We start from the raw sequence: 14,801 nt of genomic DNA, 5'->3' as shown, positions 1-14,801 counted from the left end.
AATGTATATTCCATCAAGACTTGGGTTCAATTTCATTGAAAGTCATCACTAATGAATACTATCAATAAATATCAGGTGTTCCATTAAGAACAATAATAACAAATGCATCTGAGTTCCTTCTTAAAGTATGGTAGGGTATCCAAAGTCAATCTTTGGTGGGAAAATTCAGAAATACTGTAGAATTTTGAATTCAGAAATGCCCCCCCCCCCACCCCATGGCATCATTCTAAGCGAAGCAACAGAAATTACATTCTCTTACCCATAAATTTGATACTGTAGCTTGTTCATGTTGGGTATTCTTTTGTTCACTGAAACAGAAATTAGATTTAGATTTAGCATATGATTTCAGAAAACATATACTTCACATGGAAATGGAAATATTTAAGTTACATCGATCAGTCCTGAAAGCATTTAATGAAATGGGTTCTAGAAGTCATATTATGCCATTATTAAAATTATAATATAAAATTATATTTTTAAAATATAATTTTTAAATTGTACCATTATTAGAAATAATAGTGAAAATAAAAATCTTGCTGGAAGAGTTAATATATTAACTCAAATTTAAATCAATGTTTGATAACTATCAAATATTTAGGAATTGTAGGAAAGGAGGGTAGGGTAAGAATATGGCCTCTAAAACAGACATGGATAAAAAATACTAATGGAATTGAAGATGCATTCCACATAAGTATAAATACTTGTCTTTATGTAGATTTTTCTTTAATGATCAAAGAACAGTTTTTTCTTCCCAGGTCCTATGGATACAATTCCAAGACACATCAGACATTGCAGGTAATTTCATTAGAAAGGTGACGCAATAGAATGAAAATGATCTTTGAAAACATAAAGATCTATGTTAGACTCCCAAACTATTAATCTATAAACAATCACCAAAAAAACTTAGACAAATTACCTCTCTGAAGCTCAGTTTCTTCATCTATAAAATGGGGACAAGGTAACCATCTCACAGACTTCTCAGGAACTGAGTAATCAAGTGCCTAGCATCATTCCCGAAACACAGTAAGTACTCAAAACATGTTACCTTCCTTGTCCCTTCCTTTTCAGGCTTGACTAGGTGAGACTGTACGACAAAATCTGCCCTCCAACAAATGTTTCCTTTTCTAATATTTTAACTCAATAATATAATAAACACATATAAAAGTTATCATTTTATGCCAATTGTATTCATTTTTTACAATAACCAATCATATTCACTTTATAAATCACACAACTGGCATGGAGCAGATTTGAATTTCTATGTAGGTTGCTCAGTTGTGATCCCATATAAGGTTCACTACACCATGCATATTATAAAGTATTTAAGTCAAGTCATAGAGTCAAGTTAAATAAATGCAAATACCTGCTTATAGAGTTTTATCTCCCTAAACTCCTATCAATCATTTCCTAATTAAATGCTGGATACTCTCCTTCCCTGTCATGCTTTTGCTTTCAGTGGAGTGCTTTCAGGAGTTGAAATACCCTGTTGCTTTGTTGTTGTTGTTGTTCAGAACATCAAGTAAGCCACCTGCAGCTTGAGCCACAAAAGTTGTTTAGAGTACCTTCTCCTACATTTTGCTTTAACTGAGAATCACTGATAGGTGAACTTCTTCAATCCTGATTCTTACCTTTAATTAGACAGTGAGGCCCTTAAAAAGGGCTGCCTTCATAATCTTGAGAAAGGTTTCCAACTGCCTCTTTTACCACCTTCTTGGTTTCTATATCTTTTCTCCCTATCAGAAACAGAAAAAGTGAAGACTATTTGTACCTAATCAATGTAGATTTTTATTCAAGCACTTTGATGTCACTTTTAATCAGGAAAGTTGGCAGCTAAATAACTCATTTACTTAATTTTCTCTTTTTTTCTTTAGACATACTCGATTACTTGAATCACTCTTTTTCCAAGTCATACATTTTTATTATCTGCATTCTTCTGACACCATTTTTTATTTCCTAAAGAGGCTATTCCCTTTAAAAATATATTTTTTTAGCTAAACACTTTCTCAAAAAGTTTGGCAATGTAGTTGCTGTGTGGTTTCTTTACAAGTGACCTTAAAAGTGACATTAAAATTTTGCCTAAGGACAGTCATGTCTCTTTTAACTATAATATTATGGTGTTTCTCTTTTATAGGAAAGGATAGAGACCTATCCTCTAATCCCATAGACTACTAGTGATCAACAGGGTAATCCAATGAATGAAATAATAAAAACAAGTTTAAGGAAAATTTAATGATGAATTAGAGAAAGGACAGCAGGGTAATAGGTAGCAAAATTCACTCCATGCTATAATACAGGTATAATTATAAATATCAGCAATACTTTTTTAAAATTTCATATTTATTAACACCAATATTGGAATTACTTAGGGCATATTTATATCCTGGAAAAGAAGAAAAGTACCTATTTGTCAGATATTGTTTCTACTTTCAGAGTCTCTTTTACTTTTTTAATTTCTTTTTTCTTTTTTTTAAGAGACAGAGTCTTGCTCTGTTGCCCAGGTTGGAGTGCAGTGGGGCAATCATAGCTCACTGAAGCCTCAAACTCCTGGGCTCAAGCTATCATCCCACCTCAGCCTCCAAAAATGCTGGGATTACAGGTGTGAGCAACCACACCAGGCTTACTTATTGCATTTCATTAAACAAACTAGTACTGTCCATGAAGCCTCACTTGGTAATCTCTAGTAAGAAGGTGCCTCATGCAAGTTTAGCTATATATGGTAAGCAGTTACATGTCAAGGCAGTGCTAGTCCCATAAATACCCTTTGTGGAATGGTCAACACCCAATTACCTTATGGTGCTGTGGGGTTTTTTGGCCTTCCTTTCACTCTTAATCTGCCAGAATACAAAGGTACAGTATACATGATAGCACTGATTATGGTATACTGTAATTTTAAAATCTGGTAAGTCACCAGGAACAAAATGAACAAGCACAAAAATGGGCTAAAGAATTTCAATAGCATCTTTCTGAGATGAATTTTTTTTTCTCTTATGATACTAAAAATACATCTGAAATCCACAAGAAAGTATTATCAAAAATGCACACCTACCAGATTAATTCATAATGAAAATTTCAACTATTTAAAAACTAGGCTAAATTATTACCTTTTCCAAAAATATCTGTATATATGAACTAGATATAAACTTTATATAGAAATCACTTTTCTTCCACTTTGCCTTTTTATACTGTCCAGCAGGCCTTCAGCTTCTATTACTGTTATTATAGGTGCCAAATTTGTTGCACTGTATCTCTGAGTTAAAAGTACATCGGCCTATTTTCTGAACACAAAATTGGGACATATAGTCTGACAAAAGATTTTATGCCTCTCCCAGTGAAAGGGATAGTTTGGAATTAATAAGTTAGACACCAAAAATATAGAAAATTCTAACATGTTTTCATAATTTTTGGTGATAGAGATAGAAATTTAGGATCAGGCTGTCCCAGAAAATTCACAATAGTATACTGTGATCTGTTCCTTGCTATTGAATCTCTTTTTCTCCAGTGTTTTGATATCCAACTTGCTTCTAGATTATCTAATACAGTCCCAAGTGTCTCATGGAACATTGAAAAACCCATGTGTTATGTAAGCAAGGTCTGGTTGAGCAGTACACACTCCAGGTATGCTAGGGCAATATTTACCAGGAAAAAAAAAAAACCACAGAAACCGGAACAGGTACGTAGGAGCAGTTTCATCAGTGCCTATTACATTCTAGTGCAGTGCAAGATGGTGACAGCATTTCCTATATCAGGCTTCCTGACTAGCAAAATAAAAGCTACCCCTCTAGCATGATGGCAGGGGTCAAGGGTGAGGGCCAAGATCCAGGCCATACCCTTGATTGGCTCTTCTAGTTATTTATTGCTGCGAACAAAACCTAGTGTCTTAAAAATCGTTATATTATATAATACCACATGATTTCATGGGTTAGAAATTCAGACAAGTCTCAACTATGTGATTCTTTTTTTTTTTTTTTTTTTGAGACAGAGTGTCACTTTGTTGCCCGGGCTAGAGTGAGTGCCGTGGCGTCAGCCTCGCTCACAGCAACCTCAAACTCCTGGGCTTAAGCGATCCTACTGCCTCAGCCTCCCGAGTAGCTGGGACTACAGGCATGTGCCACCATGCCCGGCTAATTTTTTCTATATATATTTTTAGTTGTCCAGATAGTTTATTTCTATTTTTAGTAGAGACGGGGTCTCGCTCAGGCTGGTCTCGAACTCCTGACCTTGAGCGATCCACCCGCCTCGGCCTCCCAGAGTGCTAGGATTACAGGCGTGAGCCACCGCGCCCGGCCCTATGTGATTCTTTTGTTTGCTGTGGCATTGACGGAGCTTGAGTTGTACGCTGCTGGCAAATGTGTTGCTCTGGAGGATCCAGCATGGCTTCACTCCCATGTCTGATGCTTTAGCAAAGACAGCTGGATGGCAAGAGTGAGGCTGATTATGTCAACCAGAGCACCCAAACATGGCCTCTCCCTGTAGAGAACATGGTAGTCTCACAGTAGCTCAGGGCTCCAAGAGTAAGTGTTCCAGGGAATAAAGACAAAACTGCATGACTTTTAGTGGTACAGCCTTGGAAGTCCCATGGTGTCCAGTCTGCTCTACTCTACTGGAAAAGCAGTCGTGGGTCCCTTAAATTCAAAGGATGGAACCTAGACTCAACTCTCTGATGAGAAAAATGTCAGATATTTGGGCCATGTTTGTAAATGACAACACCAGGATTAAGCACAGAGATGAAGCCAAATTTTATGGAGCTGTGCAGGAGGCTGACTTTTTTTTTCCTAGGAGGCTAGGCTGAAGGCAATATTGCACTCTTGGTTAATAAAATGTGGTATATGTACACCATGGAGTTCTACTCAGCCACAAAGAACAATGGTGATATACCACCTCTTGTATTATCCTGGATAGAGCTGGAACCCATTCTACTAAGTGAAGTGTCCCAAGAATGGAAAAACAAGAACCACATGTACTAACCATCAAATTTTTGTATTAACTGATCAACACTTAAGTGCATATATAGTAATAATATTCATCAGGAGTCGGGCAGATGGGAAGGGAGAGGAGGCATTGGGTATATTCACACCTAATGGGTGTAGTGCGCACAGTCTGGGGGATGGACACGCTTGAAGCTCTGACTCGGGTGGGGCAAGGGCAATATACATAACCTAAACATTTGTACCCCCATAATATGCTGAAATAAACAATAAATTTTTAAAAAATTTAAAAATTAAAAAAATAAAATTTTAAATCTTACCACTTGTCCCTGTTATTCTGATTGGCAATAACAATTAAGGTTTATTATTATTGAAAGTTTTATATTTTCTTAAGGAAAATTTAAAAGACTTACTCTTATAATAAACTGTAAAATTGTAAATAACCAAGTAGCTAGAAACCAACCTGGTCTAGTCACTGGAGTCCAAAATTTTATATACTACAAACTATTTGTCAGTGTTCATTCTATTTCCTCTGCCTGTGTCAGCTGCTCTTTCTGATCCTCTCTACTCACCTAAATCAGCCATTCATCTACACATGAGATAAATCTCATGAAGTTTTCCCTAGCATTTACAGTCCATAATAGTTTTTTTTCATGAAAAATCTTGTACCATTTGTACCAATCATTTGACTTCCTTTACTGTTACCTTAGGTCTGTATTTTCTGACTCTTCAGCCAAGGCATAAACTTCTTAACTATAGGGATTATTGTTGTATCCTTCACAGTGTCTAGCACAGGGATTGCTAATTGATTGCTGATTAATTCAGGAATTGATTGATTGATGGATAGACTATTCTCCATGGACTATAAGAATTCCTTTGTTTAAAATAGCTATTAAAATAGTCTTAAAAGAGCAATCCACAATCCTGGTTTAAGGACATGTCATATTCTGCATTTGGAACAACTCCTAAACTAAAAGATAATAATTCTCTATAGAATGAATGACTAAACTGAGGGAATAATTGTTAATTATTCTAAGTAATACAGCATCCCTCATTTCCTGAAGTATAACCTTAGATCTCAGCCTGTTCATCCATAAAGCAAAGATAGTCATAACTAGACTGATTATAAGGAATATTTTTGAAGAATAAAATGAAATAATACCTAAAAGGGTATTAAAAGTCCCATAATGCTTGAGACTTCATAAATCCCAATAAATTAGGATAACAGTAATAGTTTCAGGAGAAAGTATAATTGCTGTTGATTTCACTATCACTATTACATCCACCATAATTTTGACATGAGAAATCTCAAGACACTTATTCTGTTATTTTATTTCTTAAATAAAATTATTCTCTACAGTTTGGAGGTGACATTGGTGATTTAAGCTCTCTTTTTTTTAATTAGTGGGCAGAAAATATGTGCATTAAGAGTTCAGGCTCAGGGGTCAAATCAATCTAGGTTGAAATCCCAGTTCCACGACTCACTAGCTGAGCAAGTTGCTCAACTTCAATTTATCTCAGTTTATCCATCTGTAAAATGGGAGTAATAACAATATATCCCTCTCATTATTATTAGAATGCAATTAATAGGAGATAAATGCTTTACATGCTCGGGATGAATTTTGGTGGAGTATTTCTGCCACTCTTTATCTTTAAATATAGAGAAATAGAATTTAGAGTCTGAGAAAAACTTTAGAAGTAATCTAACTCAGCTCTTCAACCTTACCAAGATGCTTACAAATACCTTTTATAAATGATTTTTCAGGCTTCCATGGAGGGGAAGCACAACCTCATTCCAACTTTATGTAGCTTTAATTGTTTCTTATTGCATCCAATTTTACTTCCAGGCAATCTTACATTTTGGTTCCAAACCTATTCTCTGGAGTACACAGGAAAAAATGTTAAACTCCTTTTTTTATTTGGTAAATTATTAAAGATTACTATCATATAATCCCAGATATTTCTGTTTTTCTTTCCATCTAATGGTTCTTTGTGTGCCCTGATCCCTAGAATCTCCTCTATTCTGTTGTCTCACCGCCAGACTGATTCTTCGTTCCTTTTAGTGGGAGCCAGAAATGAACACAATGTTGTGAGCATTCAGAGTAGAGTTGGGTTATTACCTCCTTGGTTCTAAAGACTTAAATTCTATTTAATGCAGCACAAATGCTGACTTAATTGTCAATTAAATTGTGCCATTGTCTACCACAGTGTTGTATTCTTTCAAACCAAATCAGAGATTGTAAAAATTTATGATAAAATTTTTACTGCATGATTATTATACATAATTTTAAAAGCTTTATTTTTTATTACATAAAAGGAAAAATGTGATTCCAGTTCCAGTTCATAAAGTGCATGTAATCACAGAAACTTACTCCATAAAACAAAGGGACTAACATAAAGAACAATTGTATAAACTATTTCTATTTTAATATTAATAATATTTTAAAAAATATTCACAGAAAAAAATCAGTATTAAGAAAGATCGTAAGAACTAACATCACATGGGATATTTTATTTGAATTAAGTCTATGTTGTTTGAAAAGAAAAATAACTTTAAGAGGTAATTTATATTTTCAGGTTTACATAACAATCTGCAAATGTAAAGTTGATTTTTTGTAATGATAAAGTTAAGTTACATGACATTTTCAACTGAAATTGAGAAATTGACTCTTAGAAGTTTTCCATTTTCACCTGGTAGAAAATATTGGTCCAGCTAGCTGAAGTTGAAACATCTAAACTATTTTTTAATAAGTTTATTAAGTCACATTAAGAGGAGATTTTTATTTTTTTATTTTTATTTTTTTGGTTCTTTATTTATTAGAAATATACCTTCTATATACATATACATATATATATATATATATCTCCTGACGTTCTTCTTGATAAGCTGACAACACAGTCAAATTAAATTCAATCTATATTAATTGCACAGAAATGCTTACAAACAGCAGCCTAAAACTTTTTGTCTTGTCTCATTATAATTTTTTTTATTTTTTTATTATTATTTCAGCATATTATGGGATAATATTTAAGCATAATATTTCAGCATATTATTTCAACTTTTGTGGGGGTACAAAAGTTTAGGGTACGTATATTGCCCTTGCCTCCCACCCCCACCCCAGTCGGAGCTTCAAACATGTCCATCCCCTAGACAGCGCGCATCGTGCTCATCGTGTATGTATACACCTATCCCCTCCCCCCAACATCTGCCCGACACCCGATTTTTTAAACAAAATAGTTCATTGATCCATAATTTTAACAATGAAAGTAGTTTTATGGCTTATTTCATCCCACCCTTTCTCAATCTCTTTTGAACTAAGGGCTTAATATTTACTTTATATCAGCTATACAATCATTTGTAATAGAATAAAGTCATAGACTGAAGGCAACCTCTCAAATAATTATTAATAATTAAACAAGCAAAGTGTTTTAAGTTTTAAAAATATAGCAATAAGTAATAAGAATAACAAATAGGAATAAATAATATTAAACAGAAAGGATAATAAATTCTTAAACAGGGAGAAGACATTCCAATTCTGGTTTTTATTCTTAGTCCTTAGGTCAGCAGTTTTGGAATTGTCCAAAGACACCCTTCTCACTGGTGTCCAGTTTAAATAATCCTATTATAAAATAATCAGTTACCACCAAAAATGTTAAAAGTCCTGAGATAAGCAAAGTGTGGCCATGTTTAGGGATGTGTTGTAAAAAACAACCTTTTTAAACATCAAAAAAAAATCATATTTACAATAATTTGGAGACCACATCTGATTTTCTACATGTTATCAGCAATACGTCGTAAGAAAGTTAACAAATAACAACCAGTTAGTGAGTAACACAAAGTGGACCCAAACACCAAAAACACAATAATTTGAAATATTAATTTCATAGTTTTTTCTGATTGATCAGCTAAATTTTATTATTCCCATCTGAAAAGAGGATGCTATGTTTTAACATATGATGAACATTACGCTGCCATTTAATTCCATTGTGGATACAAGCTGATTGTATTCACTGGTTATCATACTTTAAAAAAAACAATCCCTGAGTCAAAAGACACAATATAACTGGTGTTTTAGGCATTCTTTATGTTTAAATATACAATCTGTGCTTCACTAAAAAAAAGGCAAATGACATAGTACCACATTATCTAGCAAGCTTCAGAACAAAATAAGATAGCTCAATTTAAACACTCAAATGCAGTTCTGAGTATCACAACTTTTTCATATTGCATCTCACTTTCTTTATTTTCAACAAGATTTTCTCATTAAGATTACCTACCAAAATAAATTTAGAATGCCCACATCTTATGATTTTCTTCTTGGCAACTAGAATACAGAGTTATAGAATTCGAAACTGTTATGTATTTCCTCATTCATTTAGGCAATCCCAGTGTATTGTTAGATGCAGAGGGTATCTATGTCCTACAGAATTAGATGCAGTAGTGTGGTTTTCCTTATTCACTCACAGAGGATGCCTTGGAAGGTGGATACTTTCTCCTCTGTGTCCTTCCCTTGAGGGCTGAAATGTAAAATTCTTTGATAACTCTTTACTGGAAAAGCAAAGGAGAAGGAGAGGCAGAAAGCAGGTCTGCTAAGGCTTACTAGCCAGATCAACATAGGATTTTGATTTCAAAATCAGAAGTTTCTGTTAAAATTTTACATTATAATTTAATAGACTGATCAGGTGACCTGACAATCTACTTAATGAAAATTAAAACAAAAGTGATGTGCCTTATGCTACTAATTATTAAAGTAATTTGATTTTAAAATCTAATCTATATGTTGGAAATTTTTAATTCTTACTAAATTTAGTGTGATTGATCTATTGATTTGTGATACATGTAAAGAAAAAAAGCACTCACTATGATTTTGTATTTGTTGGGTTTGCCCTGTAATTCTCTATCTTGGGCTTTACATATTTCAAGTTTATGTCAATAGGTGAAGCACATGCATATTATATATTTTTCCCATTTCTTCATTATAAGTCTTTCTGTTTGTACTTAGGTGTGCTACTCATATACATCTAGAGTTTAAAATGCAATGCATCAAACCTGAAAGCCTTTGATATTTAATAGAAGAGTTTATTTATACTTTTTGAGCTTATCAATTTGGATAACATTTTCAGAGGTCTAGAGCATACACTCATTAGGTATTTGCTTAATAACTAAATTTATTTGGCATATTTTTTCTCTGATTTTTCCCCTCCTTTCCAGTCTTTTATTGAACTAAGAGCATTTTCTATATTCTCCCCTACCTTTTCTTTTAACAGTGTGGAAGTTATGCATTCTCTTTCTATTCTTTCAGTAATTTATTACTAAATCTTAAACAATTATTTTGATAATCAAATTTTATAGATGTTTATTTTAACTGTTTAAGACATCATTTATATCATTTCTATTCCTCAGCCTAATTTACCACAACAGTACCTAATTAAGACAACAATGTGCCTGCATCAGACACACACAAAAATTACACATATATATTTAAACATGATATTTATCCATTCTTAGGATTTAGTCAAATTACCATAGAATAATAAAACCTAAAAACAAGATAACTGATATAAAAGCACTTAAATATGAATATACTGTGTTTAAAAAGAAGTATTTGATAAAAACCAGAAATGCTTCCCTTTGCACTTTTTTAATACAGATTATTAAAATTACTAAACCAGGATGAGGTACCCAATAAATATTCATATCATTATGACTTGGTTTTGATTGTCATTCTCATGAGGCTGCACACAACTATTGAGCTGTTACATGACTCAGTTTTTTTATTGATGAAACTGTATGTTCCTTCTGGTGTCAGTGATGTGTAATCAATTGCTGCAGCTTTATTTGTACTGTCTACAGCACAAAAGCAAATTGAGATTAGCATAAATAATTGTAATGTCTAACCTTTTGGTTACTATGAAGCCATACATAGGTAATAAAAGTACTATGCTGTGGAGGGAAAGAATCATCAATTCCACTGTGTAGTTATTGATGGACAAAACCTATGAAAGTCAAATGAAATAAGAACAAGTGTCCCTGTTAATTAGTGTTCAAGCATACTAATAGAACCCTTACATTTTAGCATTTTTAGAGAGATAATTCATTATACAAATAAACTCACTAAGAAAACACCCACATAAAGGAGTTTTATAAAAGTGATATTCTTTTCTGGAGATGGCGGGGTGGGGAGTTGGAAATACATGAAGAGTATCATTTCTGGCATTATGGTGGGCGGAACAATCCCCTAGCCCCCACCAAAAATGTCCATGTCCTCATCCCTGTATTCTGTGAATATGTTGCCTTATATGGCAAAATGGACTTTACAGATGTGATTAAATTAAGGGAGTTAAGACAGGTATTTAACCTAGATTATCTGGGTGAGCCCACCATAATCACAAGTGACAGAGGGAGGCAGGAGGGTCAGAGGCAGAGAAGGAAACATGCCAAGTGAGGTAGAGGTCAGAGTGATGCAATTGATGGCCTTCTAGATGGAAACAGGACAATAGGCAAGGAGCAGGGCAACCTCTAGAAGCTGGAAAAGGCAAGGAAACAAGCAGATCCTCTCCTAGAAACTACAGTAGGAATGCAGCTCTGCTGACATCTTGATATTAACCCAGTAAAACCATTTCCGACTTCTGACCTCCAGGAGTATAAGACAGTAATTTTGTGCCATTTGTGGTAATTTGTTACAGCAGCAATAGAAACTAATACAGGCATCCAATAGTAAGAATGTCTGACTGAAAAGGAAAAGTCGTTTCAGGTTGGGAAAAATGGTAAATGAGACCCAGAGAATTAAATAACTTATCCAGGTTCTCCCTATTACTCTCATTATGGCTAAGTACTTGGAATTACCTCAGTGCAGGAGTAGGGTTGGTCCAGAGGCAAGTGGAAGATTACTCATTTGTGGACAAAGCAATAAGAAAAATTAAGCTAAAACAGTTGGGTTCTACAAAAAATAAAATGTTTAAAAGACCCTAAAGAAATCTCAGATTTGTGTATAGCCCTTAAGATAATCCAAGTGCCTCAAATTTTAAACTGTCATTTTACATTGGTGGGATTCTTAGATGGACAACATTAGACTGAAAGGAGTTACACACAATGACATTTTCAGAATGAATAGAATTTTATGTGAAATGCAGCTTTAGATGATTGAGTCAAAATTATATCCTTAGTAAGAAAACTGGTGCAAATAAACATTAATGGAGAAAAAACATTCTAGAGTTTAAGCATGTGTATTTTATTCAACAGTGATGTGAAACTGAAAAGAGAATTTCCAAGAGATAATAAAGATTATTTTTCTTTTTTTGTGATAACTATATAGTTTTATTCTGTATTTTTTATTGTGAAGACTTTTTTTGGATACATTGTGTTCTTTTTTTTTATTTTTTATTTCAGCTTATTATGGGGGTACAAAAGTTCAGGTTATATATTTTGCCCATGCCCCCCCATCCCCCTGAGTCAGAGCTTCAAGCGTGTCCATTCCCCAGACAGTGCGCATCGCACTCATCATGTAGGTATGCACCCATCCCCTCCCCCCACCCCCCACTTCTGTCCAATACCCAATTGGTGCTATTCCCAAATGTGCACTTAGGTGATGATCAGGGAAACCAATTTGCTGGTGAGTACATGTGGTGCTTATTTTTCCAATCTTGGGATACTTCACTTAATAGAATGGGTTCTAACTTTTTTTCAGTAGTAAACCATTTCTCTACTTTATTTTAACCAAATTGAAACTGGCTGAAAAATTGAAGTAAGTTTGCCAGCAGTAATTTGGGGCATAATTTCTGATGTCCAAATAAAGGTGATTAGACAAAAAAAGGACAAGTTAATTATTTTGAAAATATTTTTGAAGTCCAGTGGGCAGTTGATTAGGCCCCTTTTATATTTATTGCATTTTTGTTTTTTAGCTTCTACTGGGTCCTTACCTACCCAAAAGTTCTTTAATTCTTCTTATATTTTTTATTCCACAACATTACTTATAGAAATTTACCAAATTTCCTCTACTCTCCTTAAATATTTAACCCCATGGCTACTGCCAACACTCTCTGCACGTGACCTTTTCTCCTGTTGAAGACTGTAGCCAACTGCGGATGGTCTCTTACCTCAAAAATGTCCAATTATATTTTTGCTGGCTCACCTTGTTGATGCCAGCCTCTGAGCGAATTATTCTCAGTGGTCATGAAGACTACTCTACTTTCACTGTTACTTTCCTTTACTTCATTTCCTCCACCATATTGTATCATCTTGAAACTCTTCTCCTACTTTCTGCCTACAAAAACCGCCAAAGTAAAAATAATAATGACGATGTCAATGGTGATAAATTGGCCTTGTCTCCATAAGTTGCCAGATTTCTCTTTCACCTCAACTTCCTTAGTATACAATACTCATTTCAAACTAATTTCAGCCTCTGCGCTCTACTGAGAGTGCTCTGCCAAACACAATCACTGATCTTATAAATTCCACATCTAACCCTCTCTCCACAGTCTTTTTTATGTTCACCTTCTGTACACTGATTTTCTCTATTGATTATGCTTTTTTCTTCAAACTATCATCTAGGTTTTCATAACTCTAAATTCTATGAATCTCTCTGCACCACTGCGATTGCGCCTTCTTCCCTCTTTTGCTGGGTTCTCTCTACTTTTAACCCACTTCCATAACTACGTCCCTTGTTTCTTTCCTCCTCATGCACTGGGATCAGAATTCTCTTATTTTACATAAAATGCAATTCTAAATTAATGAGTCATAATTGCATTGTTAGCAGGAAGATACATAACCTAAATATTTGTACCCCTGTAATATGCTGAAATAGAAAACAATTAAAAATAAATAAATAAAATATTATGCTATACAAGAAAGAAAGAAAGATAGATAAAGGGATAAATGACATTCTAGAACCCAAGCATATGTATTTTAATCAGAGCAATAGTATGACATTCACCTATTTTTCTAATTGTTTTTCATTTTATTATCTGAAATATTTTAAATTAATCATCATATTACCTATAAATACCACATGTTCTCACTAATAAGTGGGAGCTAAATGATGGGTATACATGGGCATAAAGAGATGTAAAAAACATTGGAAACTAATATTAGGGAGCGTCGGAGGGGGTGAGGGATAAAAACTACCTATTGGGCACAATGAACACTGTTCTGGTGATGTGCACACTGAAAGCCCTACCCCTCAGCATTATATAGTGTATCCATGCAACAAAAATATTTGTACCCACTTAATATTTTGAAATTTTAAAACAATCATCATATTATCTATAAATGATAATTTTTTTCAATTGCTTGTCAAATTTAACTTCATTCTTTTATCTCTTTTATTACATTGGCCATTAATTCCAGAAAATAATTAAATAATAATGCTAGATGTAAAGTTCCTGTGTTTCACTATTAAGCTTTATTCTTGAAACATAAATATATCTACTGTAAAAAAGTGTATCTATTTCTATTTTACTAATAAACTATTATCAAAAATAAATGCTACATTTTATAATCATGTTTTTTGACTATAGAGATGATCATGTTTTCTTTCTTGAGTTATTAATATGAATTATTTCACATATTTTAAACAGTTCTATAAGATCAATATGATCCCATTCTATAGATGAAAACTGAATCATTGAGAGGTTCGAAGTGATGTCAAGACCATACAACTAGCAAATCACAGAAAAAATTTAAACCTGTCTGGATCTGATATGTATGTAATGTACACTTTGGCAGTGGTTTTCAAAAAAAGAAAAAGAAAGGACAGAAGGAAGAGGAAAGAGAAAATGTAAACAAAATTCTTTAATCAAATTAAATCTAATAGGACAATTTTCCTTAAAAAGGAAAAGAATCTAACTGCTCTAATAAACTGAGGGTAGGAACCATGA

This window comes from Lemur catta, chromosome 1 (genome assembly GCF_020740605.2).
Source record: "Lemur catta isolate mLemCat1 chromosome 1, mLemCat1.pri, whole genome shotgun sequence".
Lineage (NCBI taxonomy): Eukaryota > Metazoa > Chordata > Mammalia > Primates > Lemuridae > Lemur > Lemur catta.
Note: the sequence above shows the minus strand (reverse complement) of the source record.